General features: G+C 35.3%; 2 long non-coding RNA genes across 2 annotated transcripts; one reads left to right on the top strand and one right to left on the bottom strand.

Annotated features, from left to right (window-relative positions):
- Nucleotides 1–670: 670 nt before the first annotated feature.
- Nucleotides 671–2,728, bottom strand: LOC127127221 (uncharacterized). The gene is made up of 2 exons (XR_007805283.1): nt 2,218–2,728; nt 671–1,420 (listed from the first exon to the last, which is right to left on the bottom strand). It is a non-coding gene; the product is annotated as an uncharacterized LOC127127221 (long non-coding RNA).
- Nucleotides 1,848–16,218, top strand: LOC127127222 (uncharacterized). Its single transcript, XR_007805284.1, has 2 exons — nt 1,848–2,295; nt 15,883–16,218. It is a non-coding gene; the product is annotated as an uncharacterized LOC127127222 (long non-coding RNA).
- Nucleotides 16,219–18,119: the final 1,901 nt, after the last annotated feature.

The following is an 18,119-nucleotide window of genomic DNA, read 5'->3' as shown; positions in this document are numbered from 1 at the left end:
CCTAATTCATCGGAGTATGGTTCTTGACCACCATATCAGGCATCATCAAACCATCAAGTTTGCCTTGACCTTGAGAATCATTCATCAAGTTTGTCATTTGACCTAAATATCTACATGTATACATGCTTGGGGATTCATCTGGTACAAGTCCTTGTTCAAGCATTCATGTCATGTCCATGCTATTTGGACATTCCTAGTTCATAGGTTTGTGATCATTGGTTCATGGTTCATCATTCATTTAAAGTCCTCATTCTAAAAGGGCGTGTTTTATTCAAGTGACCCAAGTACATTAAGTCAAGTCCTTGTGCCATTCATTACCTCATACTCCACGGTATGCTTGGTTCATTTAATTTCACTGATCCATGTTACCTTTTAGGCTATTGACTTAGGTCTCTTAGTGCATTCAAGTCATTTATTCATGATCTTTTGGTCCATTATTTTCATTTTTCCATTCTGTTCCATGATACATAATAGGCTCATTAGTTCTTGTTTCATCCACTTGTTTTGGTCCATTTGACTTGTGTATTATTATGCATTCTTGATCCTTATGATTCAAGTGTTTTAAAGGTGATTGATCCCTTTCCTTCTAACCATGGCGTAAACTTGATTTTTAAGGCAAAGTTCATTTTGAAATCAATTTGTTTACATTTAAACATAATGATCATTCTAATTAAATAAAGGTGTTTTCATTCATTCATTAGCATGTACATTGTCCATTACAAAATATAAAAAAAAATCATTTTTTATCAAAAGTTGACTTTTGGTCAACCAGTTAACCAAAGTCAATTATCACATTTTTCCATCCTTAAAACCCTAATACTAATTACATTCTCATTCTTGCATCATTTCTTGAGTTTCCATCATTATGTTTCTTCATGAGCAAGAAATCTGATTTTGCATCCATTTGATTTGTCTTTCCTTGAACTTTGTCAGGCTTTGTTGCTCATGCCAAGCTTTGCCTTTCCATCATGTACAATGCCAGAAACCAGCAGCCATGCACTCATTATAATCAATACATGCATCCATGAATCCAATACAAGCATGCAATGCAAGTGAACCTAAACTTGGGGCAGACATCCAAACATTAAACCAAGTAATGCATATTAAGGCATAACATGCACATTCATGGCAAACATAGCAACAATACATGAGCAGACATATTGTACATCAGCTAACAACACTTGCAAGACTCACCATGGCATGAGCTTACCAAATACATACATCATGCTACAACCTACATAATTTTCATCTTAATATAGGGACCTGCAATATCAGATCATCATCATCAGTAATCATCTGCGGCAACAAGCATTTCTTTTCCCTGCCATGAGTCAATTTGCACTATCCAAGAACTTTTAGCCTTGGTTCATCATCATCATGGTAACATCCTTCATCACACATTCATGACCATGGCAACATCCTGCAACAACACATTCAACATCAATATAACAATAAATCACCATGAACCAAGGCAATGCATTAGAAGCAAATTAACAGCAATGCAACAAGACTTAACATTAACACTAACTTGTAACTGAACCTTCCATCTAACATCCATAACCAACTAAAAGTTAATATTGCACCAACTAACAGGAATTAACCTCTTTTTTACCTAACAGAAAAATTACTCCATTCAAGCATTTAACTGAAATCATTTCACACTCACTAACTTAATTGAAATCGAGCCTAACTAATTTCCATTTTTACCACGAAAAAATTTAACCTACACTAACTAACATCTAATAGTTAACCTCGCTTAACTGGGCATTTTTCCACTAACAGAAATTGGAACTAACATTTTAACTTGAGTCAGTTAACTTTTAACAGCCAAACTCAGTTAACTGAACTTTCATGTTTCTCTAATAGAATTTCACAAGCATAACTAGCCTAACTAACTGGAACTAACACCGTGATTCACCCTTAACTAACTTTGGATCCAATTGAACTAACAGAGGTAATAAAAATTGATTCATCCTTAGAACTTCAGATTCATCTTCTCACTCTCTAAATTCTCTCTCACTCAATTCACGCCCTCACACAAAGCTCCTTCGAAATACTCCACTAAAGCTCCGATGAAGTAAAGCTCAGCCTCACGAATCTCAGAGCAACTTCACCCTCACAATCCACTCTCTGCAACCTCTTTGAAACTCTCACTCGATCTCAGAAGATGGAAGAAGAAGAAAAGAAACAGAAGAAGAAAATAGGAGCAAGAAGCACCTTATTCAAGTGATTTTCTATCGCTGCAAGCGTCTTCTCCGATTCAACAACTTGTTGGAGCAATTCTCCACTTCAGAGGTATTTTTTTCTTATTGATTCCTTTCATCCTTATTACGATCATGTAGAGTGAGATCCAAGGAGTCAAAGCCCTAACATCAGGGTCTTTGATTCCTCTTATTCGTCATTTAATTTTTGTTGCAATAGCCTAGGGTTCTTGAATGATTTCTCTCGATCTGGAAATTTTACGAGGTTTCAGGAGATTTTGATTGTGGATTTTGTTAGAGCATGAGAATTGGAGTGTTTTGGCATAGATGATTTAGTGATTGATTGCTCCACCGCCTCTGTTGGTGAGCTCTAGTGTGGTGAAGGGAGAGAGGAGGGAGAAGAAGTTTGTTTGAATCTGAGAGCATGTGGAAAACGTGGAAAGTGTGTTACACGTGATTTTTGCAGTTGCTCTAATTTTTCTTTTCCCCTTCAATTCCGGATTGGGCCTTGTGCGCCTTGGGTCCAAACTCCGTTTCCTTCACCCCTGGTCCACCATATGTCCCTCTGTTTTACTATTTCCATATTAATTTTCATTCCTTTTAATATTCAATTTGTTTTAATTGTTTTATGATTAAAATTCTGTTTTGCATATTTTTACATGAAATTTAATTTTTAGAATTAATGCATGATTTGATTAGTTTTTTTTAATTAATTATGTAATTAGCATATTAACTATGATTTAATTAGATAGTAATTAGATTTTTTTTATTAATTTTGCAAATTGGGTTTTAGAAATTAATCCATTGTATATTAACATTTTTGACCCTTTGGTTTTAGAAACCTCATGCAATTCACATGTTCCTTTAGTTAGGGTTTTGTTTAGAATTAAGTTTAGTTTAAATTAATTAATTCATTAGGTTTGTTGTAAATAATTTAATTAATCTTTCATTTCCATTGATTGAGTTGATCAAAGTTCACTTTGGTCAACCAAATCCTTTGATTTGTGCTCATTCCCTAAGCATGTTCAAGTGATCAAAATACCTTTGATCACTTGACAAGGCAAGTCCCTTGTGTTGAACCTGTAATGGATCTCACAAGCTCAAGACATCAACTCAAGTTTGATGTCAAGATTTTAAGTCAGTACAACTCAAACATTACAGACAGAGTGCATTATTATTCAAGCACAACAAAGGTGTATCAATACTTGTCAATCATGATTCAAGTTGTGTGTCATGATCCCTAATCAATAGAGAATGGATGAGAAGGAGCATTCATATCCTCATTCTGAATATCTTTGGGTACGAGACAAATGATTCAGTTGCTCGGAGTATTCACCACTCTTCATAGCTTTATTACAATTTGAATCAAATGATTGTCAAGTCTCTTTCTTCAAAGCAACACTTCATCATAAGGAGAAACAAGGAGAGTCTTCTTCAGCAACTTGCTAATTATGATGAGTATCACATTCCATGAGCCTTAAGTAGTAATGAAGGAGCGAGAGGGAGCATTTATATCCTCATTCTGGATATCTTTGGGTATGGGACAAATGACCCAGTCGCTCAGATTATTCATCTTTACTAATATACTTTAGTGTGGTTCAAGTCAAATAACAGCCAAGTCTTGTGCAACTTTATTCTCATTCATCATCATTGATATACTATTTTCTTTGGAACCAAATATCATTTTCCTTTGGATTCCATATATACTCTTTAGGATCAATAATCAATACCCACCTTTTAATCAAGAGTTGTTTGTCTTGATAGGTAAACATTTCCTATCCTTTTGTTTTTAGCCAATATGCCTGATTTACTCTTTGGTTCAAAGTTAACTCCCTTATAGATTCAAACAATACCATTATCTTTTGGTTTCGAATTATATCTTTCATCATCTATCATGATCATTCATCTCAGTAATATACTATTTCCTTGGACCAAATATTATGTCCCTTCGGATTCCACATATACCTTTTGGACCAATAACCAATGCCCACCTTTGAACCAAGAATTGTTTGTCTTGATAGGCAAACATTTCCTTTCCTTTTCTTTTTGGCCAATATGCCTGCTTTGTACTTTGGTTCAGAGTTAATTCTTTTATGGGTTCCTACAATACCATTGTCTTTTGGTACTAATCATACTCTTCATCACTTCAATCATACTATTTCACTCTTTCTTGTTTGTCTTGCTAATCTTAGTTGCTTAGGCAAACCTCTTTGTTTTTCAGTTTCTTTCGTCTTAGTGCCACGAACTACGGAGCTCTGACTTTCTCATTGCACTATGAGAATACGTAGGCACAAGGATTCGAATCCATATCTTCATGAGTCATCCTTAAGGAATCAATTGTAGACTTATTTGTTTCTCTATTTGTGATCTTCTCATACTCAGAGTATGATATTGCATTCAACATAATTGTTCTAGCTTTATGATAATTCTTGTAATCTTTCTTTAGTTATTCAGTCATCATTCTTCTTTCTAACTTGTTACCACTACCATCAACAGGATGAATGTAGCCATCAACTACCATATCCCATAGATACACATCATGATCAAGAAAAAAAATATTTTGTCTTTCTAATAGTCAATTTTTTTCTCCATCAAAAACTAGGGGTTTTACACTATAGTCATCTTTTTCATTGTTAACAAAGGGTGCAACTAGTGGAGGGACTCCTGCCATTGTGTTTCACAAATATTGATCTTTATCTGATATGGTAAAGTCTTTGATAAACAACCAATATCATCACCAGAGCTTTAATGTCAATTGAAGGAAACAGAAACACAAGAAATGGGGGTTTGAATTGGGTTTCTAAAATGAAAATCTTTTGCTACCCAAAACAACAAGGAGAGAACTTAGAATAAAAAAAATGAACACAAATATTTTTATCCTGGTTTGTTGTTAACAAAGTCACCTCCAGTCCACCCGCAAAGTGATTTTGCCTTATCATAATGACTTAATTCCCAATAACCAAACTTGATTACAACCACAAAGACTAACTGTCAATGTCTTCTTGAGTCAGTTTGACTATACCCTAGTCACTCAAAGAAATACAATCACAATGTTTGAGATACAAAGTGTGTTACAAAATGCTTCTAAGAAAGCAAATTACACAAATGAATTACAAAGATTTACACATAAAATATTTTCTATGAAGTGTATTAACAAAAGTTCCTCGTGTGTTTGTTTTTCTTTCTCTTAAATGTTTCACAGTATGCAATATCCATGTAGTATTTCTTTTCTTGTTATTGGCACTGTTCCATTCTTCCAAGACTCCTTGATATAGGCAATGAAAAGATCCATTGGAGGGAAGAAATAGAATTCACAAATGTAGTTGTATTCTTTCATAACAGTCTTTGAAAATGGGAGACGCAATAGTACAATAGTACAATCATTTTTCCACAAAATCAGTGTAATGGAAAGAATATTGATTTTATAATGTGTACTATTTTTTGTTGAATAAACTTTAATGTTAGAATTAATAGGTTTTATTAATAAGTTAAATGGAGAGATTTGGAAGGTCAAGAGACAGTAGACAAGTTAATAGTATTTACAATTATGTTTCCTAGAATATCAAAAGTTTTTGAATATGTATAAAGACCAAAATTGTACTCAATAAAAATACAGACGTTGCAATTGATTTGTCTTCTCTTATCACAAATTGGCATCAGAGTTAATGACAAATATGATGAATCAAATGCCGTTGCCACGGCTAACGAAGTTGAATTATGAAAACTGGAGTATCCAAATGAAAGCTCTTCTCGGATCTCTAGACGCGTGGGAGGTGACCAAAGATGGGTTTGAAGAACCAACAGATGTTGAGGGATATACGGAAGCTCAAAACAAGGCGTTGAAAGAGACGCGATCGAAGGATAAAACGGCACTTTACATGTTGTTTAGGGTTGTTGATGAATCAGGCTTCGAAAAGATTGCCGGTTCGACTACGTCAAAAGAAGCGTGGGATACGCTAGAGAAAGTGTTCAAAGGAGCAGATCGAGTAAAGCAAGTTCGACTCCAAACACTTCGTGGCGAATTGGAGAGGATGCAAATGAAGGAGACAGAAAATGTATCTGACTACATCACGCGTGTACAAAAAGTGGTGAACCAACTCACCAGAAATGGCGAAACAGTAAGTGATGCACGAGTTATCGAAAAGATTTTGAGATCTTTAACAGATAAGTTTGAGAATATTGTGTGTGCAATAGAAGAGTCGAAGGACCTTTCGACGCTCGCAGTCGAAGAGCTCGCTGGTTCCCTCGAAGCACACGAACAACGTAAGATGAAAAAGAAGGAAGAAGGAGTAGAGGACGCAAATCAAACCAAGGAGAAAATCAAAGACGAAAAGGTACTCTTTTCTTAAAATTTTCGAGGAAGAGGACGTGGTCGTGGAGGACGTGACAGTGGTCGAAGTGGTAGAGGCAGCAACTTCGAGAGAGGATAGTCGATCCAGCAAAACTGGCGTGGCAGAGGACGTGGTCAAAGAGGTGGTAGGTCGAACCATTCCAACTTTGAATGCTACAAGTGTGGGAAGTATGGTCATTATGCGAAGGATTGCAACTCATTCAAATGCTATAACTGTGATAAAGTGGGACATCTTGCAAAAGATTGTCGAATCGAAAAGAAGGTAGAAGAAACAACCAATTTAACTCTGGAAGCTGAAGCAAATGAAGGTTTTCTCTTGATGGCTCAAAATGAGATCAACACAAATGACAACGTTTGGTATCTTGACTCAGGAGCAAGTAAACATATGTGTGGTCACAAACACTTGTTTAAAGAAATGAGAAAGATTGAAGATGGAAATGTGTCTTTCGGAGATGCATCGAAAGTGAAGGTCGAAGGCAAGGGAACGATCCGTTATTTGCAGAAAGATGGGTTGATTGGATCAATTCAAGATGTTTATTATGTACCAAATCTTAAGACCAACATCTTGAGTTTGGGACAACTTACAGAAAAAGGTTATTCGATACTTATGAAAGAACGGATACTGTATTTGAAGGACAAGCTGGGACATCTGATTGCTCGTGTCGAAATGGAGAGAAATCGAATGTACAAACTGAATCTGATAAACGTTCGAGAAAAATGTTTACAAGTAAGTGTCGAAGACAAAGCGTCACTATGGCATCTACGCTTTGGTCATCTACATCATGCTGGTTTAAGAAGGTTGGCGAAAAAGAACATGGTTCATGGACTACCAGATATGGATTATGAAGGAAAGTTTTGTGAAGAATGTGTGCTTAGCAAACAAACAAGAACTTCATTTCAAAAGAAGGCAGAATATCAAGCTAAGCATATCCTTGATTTGATTCACACTGACATATGTGGGCCAATCACGCCAGAATCCTTCAGTAGCAAAAGGTACTTTATTTCCTTTATCGACGATTACTCACGGAAGACATGGGTTTATTTCTTGAAAGAAAAGTCTGAAGCATTCGAGGTGTTCAAAAGGTTCAAAGTAAAGATAGAGAAGGAAACCGACAGACACATTAAAGCAGTTCGATCTGATAGAGGTGGTGACTATACTTCGACAGCTTTTATGAAGTATTGTGAAGAGTAGGGTATAAGGAGATTTCTAACTGCAGCATACTCACCTCAATAAAATGGGGTGGCTGAAAGGAAGAATCGAACAGTCCTTGACATGGTTCGTTCAATGCTTAAAAGCAAGAACATGCCAAAGGAATTTTGGGCAGAAGCTGTACAATGTGCCATTTATGTTCAAAATCGATGTCCACATTCGAAGTTAGAAGATCAAACACCACAAGAAGCGTGGAGCGGACAGAAACCAACAGTCTCTCATCTCAAAGTATTTGGAAGTGTTGCTTATGCACACGTACCAGATCAACGAAGAACGAAACTTGAAGACAAAAGTCAGAAATACATACTCATTGGGTATGATGAGAAAACAAAAGGGTACAAGCTATTTGATCCCATAAGAAAGAAAGTGATAGTGAGTAGAGACGTTCGAATAAACGAAGCAAGTAAGTGGGACTGGAACAGTTCGACAGAAGCTGTTGTCGAAGTTGAAGAATCATATGTCGCTGTACCACCAAACATTTCGACAAAACTTGGAGATTCTGACAGTGAAGATGAACCTACACAACCCAGAATGCGAAGTTTGCAAGATCTGTATGATTCGACAAGTGAAGTGCAACTTGTATGTCTTTTGGCAGATGCTGAAAACATCAGTTTTGAATAGGGGTGGCAAACGGGCATGCCCGCCCCATTTAGGCCCGCCCCACAAAAGCCCGCAAGAAAACGGGGCGGGGCGGGGCGGTCAAAGATAGAGATGCGGGCTCACTTACTAGGCCCGCCCCATTTAATGACGGGCATGCGGGCATGCGGGCATGCCCGTTATTCTCTTTAAAAAAATATTTTTCACTCATGATGATATAATTTTAAAAAAAAATACTCATACATCCTAATACTACTAAAATCTAATAAAGTCTTTGTTAAATAATATATGTAAAAACACACTTGCATTGCATAAAAATCACTATCATTATCCTACATCCAATAATTAAATTCAACAACCCTTAAATTAAATATCACGAATTCAACATAAGTTCAACACCACAAATTCAACAAAAGTTCAACTCCGTAAATTCAACAAAAGTTATGAAAGAATTCATAAGTAGTTTTATCTAACACAAAAATCTCTAAATTCTCTACAAACATAAAAGATGCACTCATCAATCTTCATCTACGTCATGAACATATGATGCTTCAGTTGTAATACTTTTCGCCAAGCTTCCATCATCATTATCTTCATCATCACCCACTACATCTATAAAAAAATTTAAGTGTAAGTAACAAAATTATAAGAATCACAAAGTATTAAAAGAAACTTTAATATTTGATCATGTACCAAAACTGTTGAAACCGTGAAGCCAACTGCGAGTACAAATCAATGCCTCTACATTCTTCGACAACAAGCGACTTCTATATTTATTTAGAATGATTGAACCAATACTGAAAGCAGATTCAGATGCAACAGTAGTAATAGGGATGCCTAACAAATCACGAGCCAATAAAGATAACTCTTTAAACCTATTCCAATTCTCCTTCCACCATTGAAGAACATTTAAGTCATCAAAATTTTGATAACTTAAATCCACACTTGCCTCATCCAAATAAACATCAAGTTGAGACTTTCCGGTCTCTATTGCAAGTTGTTGTTTGTGTGCTTTCAAATCCTATTATAATAAAAAGGAAAAGAATGGAGACATGTTAGAACATGTAACAATTGACAACGTTTAATAACATGTAACATATTAAAACAATCAAATTTAGACAGCATTTAGCAGCATGTTTGTAACATTAACAATAACATATTTGTCAAAACAACATTCCAAAACAGCATTCCAAAATCCAAAATCCTCAGAGATTTAGCAAAACAGCATTCCAAAATAGCATTCCAATAACATATTTATCAAAACAGCATTCCAAAACAGCATTCCAAAATCCAAATCCTTAGAGATTTAGCAAAACAGCATTCCAAAACAACATTCCAATAACATATTTGTCAAAACAGCATTCCAAAACAGCATTCCAAAATCCAAAATCCTTAGAGATTTAGCAAGACAGCATTCCAAAACAGCATTCCAATAACATATTTGTCAAAACAGCATTCTAAAATCCAAAATCCTTAGAGATTTAGCAAAACAGCATTCCAAAACAGCATTCCAATAACATATTTGTCAAAACAGCATTCTAAAACAACATTCCAAAATCCAAAATCCTCAGAGATTTAGCAAAACAACATTCCAAAACAGCATTCCAATAACATATTTGTTAAAACAGCATTCCAAAACAGCATTCCAAAATCCAAAATCCAAATTCCAAAACAGCATTCTTTTAACTTATCAGTAGAGCTTTAGCAAAATCCTCAACCATGGACACATTGTTATTTAGAATCTTAGATTACAATTATTAGATCACAACAGCATTCCAAAATCCAAAATCCAAAGTAAGGAAAAATTAGAATCTAAAAACATGAGTATAGCAATATCGGAAAAGAAGCTGAACGTGAAACATGAGTATAACAATATCTAAGCTTAATGTACATATGGTATCACTTAAGCTGAACGTGAAACATCAGTAAGTTGAAGTGGGATGAGTGCAATCGAGCATCATAACAGTTAACTAACTATATCACATCATAATAGTTAACATCATAATTATAACTAACTATATCACATCCATTTCAACCGGTGAATCGAGCATCATAACAGGCTGCCACACATATCTACGTTAACATCTAACATATAACATGTAACATATTAAAGCAAGTTAATAATTAGAGGAGGATACATACATTGAACAAACTTTTAGTCAACGCGTGTGAACTTGATTCCCCTCTAGTGATGGAAGATGGAGTTTGAGAGGTTGTAGAAGACGAAGTATGAAGGCGACGATATATCTCAAAGAGAGTGTACAATTTCTGCTTGATTTCATTTGTTTTAATTGTTGAGGTAAGTGGATCAACTTTTTCATACATGTATTCCAAAGAGGTAAGCTTAATCCTTGGGTCAAGAACCGCTCCTAGAGCAAGAACCACACTATAATCACTCCAATACTTCTCAAACTTGATCATCATTCTTTCAGCCATGTCTCTTATAAGAGTGTCTTCATCTTTGATGCTTGCCATCAAAACACACTGAATTTTCCAAATTTGCAAAAAATACAAATTGGAAGTAGGATAAGACGTTCCGGAAATTAAGTTTGTTGTCTCATAAAATGGCAACAAGAATGTGCATATCTTATCTCCTCTTTTCCAATCTTCTTCGGAAGGGAAAACCTTATAATTATCATCATGGAAACTAAGGCTTGCAAATACACGTCGGTACTTCAATGCACTTTGAAGCATCAAATAAGTAGAATTCCATCTAGTGGAAACATCGTAAGATAAACCAGCCGATGTTTCAATACCGCCAATGAGTTCAATGCATTCCTTGAATTTTTTTATTCTACCCTCAGAGCCCTTCACATATTTGACACTTTCCCTAATCTTTTCCAATGCATCACCAATTACTTTCAAACCCTCTTGCACAATCAAATTTAAAACATGCGCTGAGCAACGAACATGAAAGAACTCTCCCTCAGATAATAACCAGTTTTGCAAGACAAGTTGTCTTTTCAAATGAGCTTGCATCACGTCATTAGCAGAAGCATTATCTAATGTGAGTGAAAAAATCTTCTTCTCAATTCCCCAATCTGATAAAAAGTCAAGAATCTTTTTTGACATTTCAGATCCCGTGTGTGGAGGAGGCATATGACAAAAGTTTAGAATCTTACTCTTCAAATTCCAATTGGAATCAACATAATGAGCAGTCAGGCAAATATAACCTTCACTTGTATAAGCTGTCCACATATCAGAAGTTAGTGAAATTCTAGAGGGAATATTAGCTAACTCCTTCTTAAGAGCTTCTTTCTCTGTCTTGAATATTTCATCAACATCAGCCTTAGCGGTATTTCTTGAAATAGGAGAAAATTCAGGGTTCAAATATTTCATCCAATCCCTAATTTTTTGAAACTCCACAAATTTATACGGTAAATCATGTGCAATGATTGCAGTAGCACACATTGATCTAGAAACCTTTTTATCTATTGTAAGATTCTTGAGTCTACCTTGCAAGTCCATCATTACTTGACCTACGTCAGCATATTTGATTTTAGTGCACTTCTTCATATGACGATTCAAACTCGTGGTACCATAATTCCTATCGCCACCCTTCAAAATCTTTGAACAACCATTGCACTTAGCCAATGGATTCCCATCTTTATCCGCCCCAAGTTTAGTAAACACTTTCCAACAATCAGCACTTGATGTTTTGGCCTTCTTAGACTTAGGTAAAACATCATCTTCAATTCTTCTTTGTTCATTTACGCCTTGAATTGTTTCATTCTCTAAATCAACCACATTCACTTCATCTACAATTTCATTACCAACGGTTTCTGAATCCATTTCATTTATCACCTATGTATCCAAATAAAAGAAATTAAAATAACATTATAAAACATGCAATCTTAATCTTCCAATTATACATGCACCAAACAAGAACAGTAATATATTAACATTTCAACAAATATATTGAATTGCTCAAACATGCCACTTTTACAATGCATGACATATTGATATTCCTAATGGTGCACATGAATTTTTAGATAGTTAACAACACAAGCTGACTTTGAATTGTTTGAAAGAAAGTAATAACAATGCCCAGATTCTGCAGTGAACAATAATGACAGCAAAACCGGCAGCAGGCCAAGCAATGTGCGACGGGACATTAACAGATTCTGCATTTAGCATTCCCATTCTGCATTAGCAGAACAACAATGCCCAGATTCTGCATAATTTCATTTGACAGAACATTAACATTCCCCGCAAATCCATTTCATTTCTAACCAATTCTGCATAACATTCATTTGACAGAAACTCAAATGCAAATCCATTTCATTTCTAACCAATTCTTCATTTCTAACTAACTAATGAATTCAAGTTTCATTTTCTAACTACTGTAGAGCAATACTTGTGTTGGTAGACCGGAGGCAGGTATAACATCTAGATGAATAATATTTACTCTAAAGAAGAAAACTTGTTATAATCCAACAAAAAACACTTACTAGATGAATAATATTGTTAATTGTTATTATTGGAAAGGGAAAAAAATCAAAGCCAAAAGAAAGGGGCAACAGAAGTGAGTGTGTGCTGACAAAAATCCTGGAAAGTAAAACTAACTGCCTATTTGGTTTCAAAACCAGTGTGTTCATTTCTTGTATTTAATTGTAATAACAAATACCTTTATACCTTGATTTCTGTTTTCATACATTTGTACAGGAAACATTGAAAGCATCTGTTTCGTTGTTTCCAATTTAAGTCTTTGAAAACAGAAAACAGTATGTTGTATTTTAATATTTAAAAGAGAAAAATACTCATCAACCACCATTTTATCAAGCAAAACAGGTCCTTAGATATTTGCTTGTAGCCTGAGTGCAAATCCTCAAAAACACTGAGTTTTTTAAAGAACCTGTCTATCAAACAGTAATAATCATGTCATCAACCTGTAAACATTTTATATCTTGAACTGTTATACATGAATAAAAAGTATAACATTCTGATTTCACATCAAACTTCATGCCATTCAGGTTTATAACAACAACAACCAAGTAAATTGAAAGCAACAAGTATTTGCATACTTGTTGGATTATAACATCTAGTAAATTGAAAGCAACAAAACAGAATTCAGAAATTTAATCTATGTGGTCGACGAAGAGAAAGCTGAAAATTACCTGAACCGTGTGACCGACAAAGGGAGAGGCCATATCGACGAAGAGAGAGGTGAGATTGGTGGAGAGCGAAACCGTTCCGTTTGTGAGGCTGATGTAATTTCCAGAGAAAGAGAATAGCTCGGTGCCCTAGTTTGAAAGAAGAGATGAGAGAATGAGAGATCAATAATGTAAACCTAATTTTGGTAAACCCAAATTATACCCGCCCGCGACCGCCGTAGGCCCGACCCGTTTTTTTGTGGGGCGGGGCGGGGCGGACATACATAACTACGCGGGTACAAAATCCAGGCCCGGCCCGCCAAAAATGACGGGTAAAATGGGCATGGCCCGCGGGCCGGGCCCATTTTGCCACCCCTAGTTTTGAAGAAGCAGTACGAGACAAGAAGTGGAAAAGTGCCATGGACGAAGAGATGATGGCGATTATCCACAACAACACTTGGGAGCTAGTTGAATTGCCAAAAGGTAGTCAACCCATTGGTGTAAAGTGGGTATTCAAGAAAAAGATGAACACTCAAGGAGAAATAGAACGATACAAAGCGAGACTTGTTGCGAAGGGATACAGACAGAAAGCAGGAGTTGATTATGACGAAGTATTTGCACATGTTGCAAGAATGGAGACAATTCGATTACTCATATCTCAAGCTGCTCAATTCAAATGGCCAATATTTCAAATGGATGTCAAAACAGCTTTTCTGAATGGTGTACTAGAAGAAGAAGTCTATGTTGAACAACCACACGGGTACATGAAAGCTGGAGAAGAGAAGAAGGTACTGAAATTGAAGAAAGCGCTATATGGGCTGAAGCAAGCACCGCGGGCATGGAATACACGTATCGACACATACTTCAAGGAGAACGGGTTCGAGAAATGTCCGTACGAACATGCCCTCTATGTGAAGAAAAATGGAAGGAATGTATTACTTGTTGGTCTTTATGTTGATGATCTTATTTTTCTGGGCAGTAATGATCAGATAATAGAAGAATTCAAAAGCACAATGATACGTGAATTCGAGATGACAGATTTAGGCCTGATGAGATTCTTTCTTGGTCTGGAGGTTCGACAAGAAGAAACAGGAATCTTCATTTCACAAGAAAAATATGCAAAAGAAATCTTGAAAAGATATAAGATGGAAAGCTGTAATCCGGCTTCGACGCCAATGGAACCAGGAACAAAACTGTCGAAATTTGATGGAGGAGAACGTGTCGAAGCAGGAAAATATCGAAGTCTGGTAGGAAGTCTTCGCTATCTCACATGTACAAGACCAGATATCTCATTAAGTGTAGGCATTGTAAGTCGATTCATGGAGGAGCCAGTTTACACACATTGGAAAGCATTGAAGCGAATTCTGAGGTACATCCAAGGAACAGTGTCACTTGGGATGTTTTACTCGAATTCAGACAAATACAAGTTGGTTGGTTACTTTGACAGTGATTGGTGCGGAGACATAGATGATCGAAAAAACACTTCTGGATATGTGTTTTTCATGGGAAATACTGCATTTACTTGGCTTTCTAAAAAGCAACCAATAGTAACACTTTCGACATGTGAAGCAGAATATGTAGCAGCATCCTGGTGCGTTTGTCATGCAATATGGCTCAGAAGATTGATGAGTAAAATGGAGCTAGAACAGAAAGATGCTACAATAATACACGTTGACAACTTAATGTTAGAATTAATAGGTTTTATTAATAAGTTAAATGGAGAGATTTGGAAGGTCAAGAGACAGTAGACAAGTTAATAGTATTTACAATTATGTTTCCTAGAATATCAAAAGTTTCTGAATATGTATAAAGACCAAAATTGTACTCAATAAAAATACAGACGTTGCAATTGATTTGTTTTCTCTTATCACATTTTTTCGGTTGAGATATAAATTCAAGAATCAGTAAACTTGTTATTGAGGTTCATTAGGGGTTAATGGTTGAAGAAAGTGGGTGGTTTCTCATATTTAGGGAGAGACCTAAATAGAAAGTCACATGACTAGAGAGAGACATAGCATTTCATAGGGATAGGGATTGGTGAGTATTGGGTTCAAGGATGGTCTGGAGAAGATAAACTTCAACGATCATATTAGGTGTTAAATTGGTAATAGCAACTTGGTCTCCTTTTGGCATAACTTATGGTATGGTGAACAAGCGATAAGGGAAGCGTACCCCGGATCTTAGCAGTCAACAAATAAGGCAGTGTTCTCGATATGGGAGTTTGCGCAGATGGGAACTGGAGTTGGAATATCAATCTGTTAACCGAGGATCTAGATCAGCACTCTCAACGACAATCTGAAAAGCTGTTGCCTTTGTTGTCTGAAGTCGAACCAGTTTCTTATGCTGCACATTCTTTTGAGTTGAAGGAGGAGACTTCCTGGTAATTTTTGATTCATTCTTGTTATAATCTTCTGCTGTCTGGTTCCACAGGTACCATGTTGGACGAAGAGCTAACTTCAGCTCTGAATGTTTTGTGGAAAGTCAAGGCTCCATCCAAAATTCTTTGCTACAAAGGATCGGCTATTAAAGAGAGGAGTAGTGCTTGGAAACCATGATAGTCCATGTGTTTTGTGTTTTGTTGAGTTTGAAAATCTCAATCATATTCTGTTTCATTGTGCAGTCAGTATCCAAATTTGAAAATCCATGTGTTTGTTTTTGAGTGGGATTCGTGTACCCTTGTACTTGCTAATAATATTGTATTGCTTAAAAAAAATTAAGTTGTGACGATCTAACTTTTTAAGTAAAAGAAAATTATAGTTTTTATTATGCATAAATGTATTAGAACTGGAATATTTTGTGCTTTCATCTATTATCAATCACTTTGCATTTATAAATATATATTTTGATAATGATAAATAAAGTTTAGGTGTTGTTAGTAGAGAATTAGATAGATTTGTTAAGCTAGCTAGGAATGTTGACGATGCCAGTAAATGGCAAGATTATTTTGTATTTTTTTATTTAAATACAGAGTAAAAAATAATAAATAAAGTTAATTACATTGAAATAAATATATATTTTATTGGAATGTTAAAAGTGACTAGATATAAGATAAATGTAAGGAGAAATATTTATGGATTGATTATAAGAATTTAAAGTATTAATATTTATTGAAATCATGATTCAGGATCTTGAAAGGATGAATGAGAGATCTTCTTATGTATTCTACACTCCCGTTCACAACTCTCGGTAAGGAAAGTTGTGGAACCGTCAATTTTGTATCTGATTTTCGTGATTACATAAGACTATATATATATATATATATATATATATATATATATATATATATATATAACACCGTAGCCCCTACCTATTATGGGTTAAGGGTTAAATCTCACACTTTAGTCAACATCAATCCGGTTTTAAATACTCAGTTTTTAAATAAAAATGATCACTTAATCAATAAAATGACTTATTTATGCATCTCCATTAGAATCACGATTAACCTGTTTTTCACAAACTAAATAACAATTGATTGTAGCCTACAAAATCTTAGAAAATGTTAGATAAATATAACATTCTCCCACTTGGGCAAAATCAATTGTGATTTTTATTTTTAAAACACATTTTGAAAATGAGTATCAGGTTAATGACTAATTTCTGAAAATGCAGCCACATTTTAAGGAAATGCATGATTCCAAGCTCAATCTTTGAATATGATTCCATCCAACAAAAGTCAAGCACTATTGAATCACGACGATTATTATATCTTTCATTGACATAAAACTTTATGTGGTTAGAAATACTATGGACTCCGTCAACTAGTCATCAGTGTGGAGTGTGGTGAGAAAATTACATGTCAATGTGACCCAACAACCAACTTCTATTTTCTTTGTCAGACCTTAACAATTTCTCTCAAACGCATTAAAGCCAAAGAAATTGCATGGTTTTACAAACCATAACGCCTCAGCTCCAACATGGCGGTGACCATCGGCATAGTGGTCCCGACAACGTCGAGCTTATAATCATACATCAGCTCTAATATGACACTGACCACCGGTATAGTGGTCCTAAAGACGTCGAGCTCAAAATTATAACCATGCCTCGAACTCCAAACTAGTGTCGATCATAGGCACGATGGTCCCAATGACACTGAGTCCCAATTTTAACAATTGACATATAAATAAACAATGACAAATAATAATAATAATAATAATAATGATAATAATAATAATAATAATAATAATAATAATAATATTTATCTTAATATCAATTGCTCAAAATAGAAAGTACTTGAAAATGCAACACTTAAAGTGTCCAAAATTAAATATAATATGATTAGAAAATGGCATAAAGAACAAACTTCAACTAACCAAGTACATCAAAAGAACTCACAATGCTCATGCTCTCAACATGGTTTTTTAATACAATGGGCTTAAGTCCCTTAGTTAGGGGATCAACTAGCACAAAATCAGTACCAATGTACTCAACAACAATGTCGTTTTTCTTTACAAGATCTTTGATTGTCAAATACTTCAATTCCAAATGCTTAGAACCGCCAGAGGTTTTATTATTCTTAGAGTAGACATAGTTGCATTGTTATCACAGTAAAGTTTTAGTGGCTTAGCAATGAAATCAACAATACGAAGTTCAGACACTAAATTTCTCAACTAAACATCGTGAGTGGCAACAACATAACAAGTAACAAACTATGTCTGCATAGTAGAAGA

Source organism: Lathyrus oleraceus, chromosome 3 (assembly GCF_024323335.1).
Source record: "Lathyrus oleraceus cultivar Zhongwan6 chromosome 3, CAAS_Psat_ZW6_1.0, whole genome shotgun sequence".
Taxonomy (NCBI): domain Eukaryota; kingdom Viridiplantae; phylum Streptophyta; class Magnoliopsida; order Fabales; family Fabaceae; genus Lathyrus; species Lathyrus oleraceus.
This window is presented reverse-complemented; position numbering and strand designations above follow the sequence as displayed.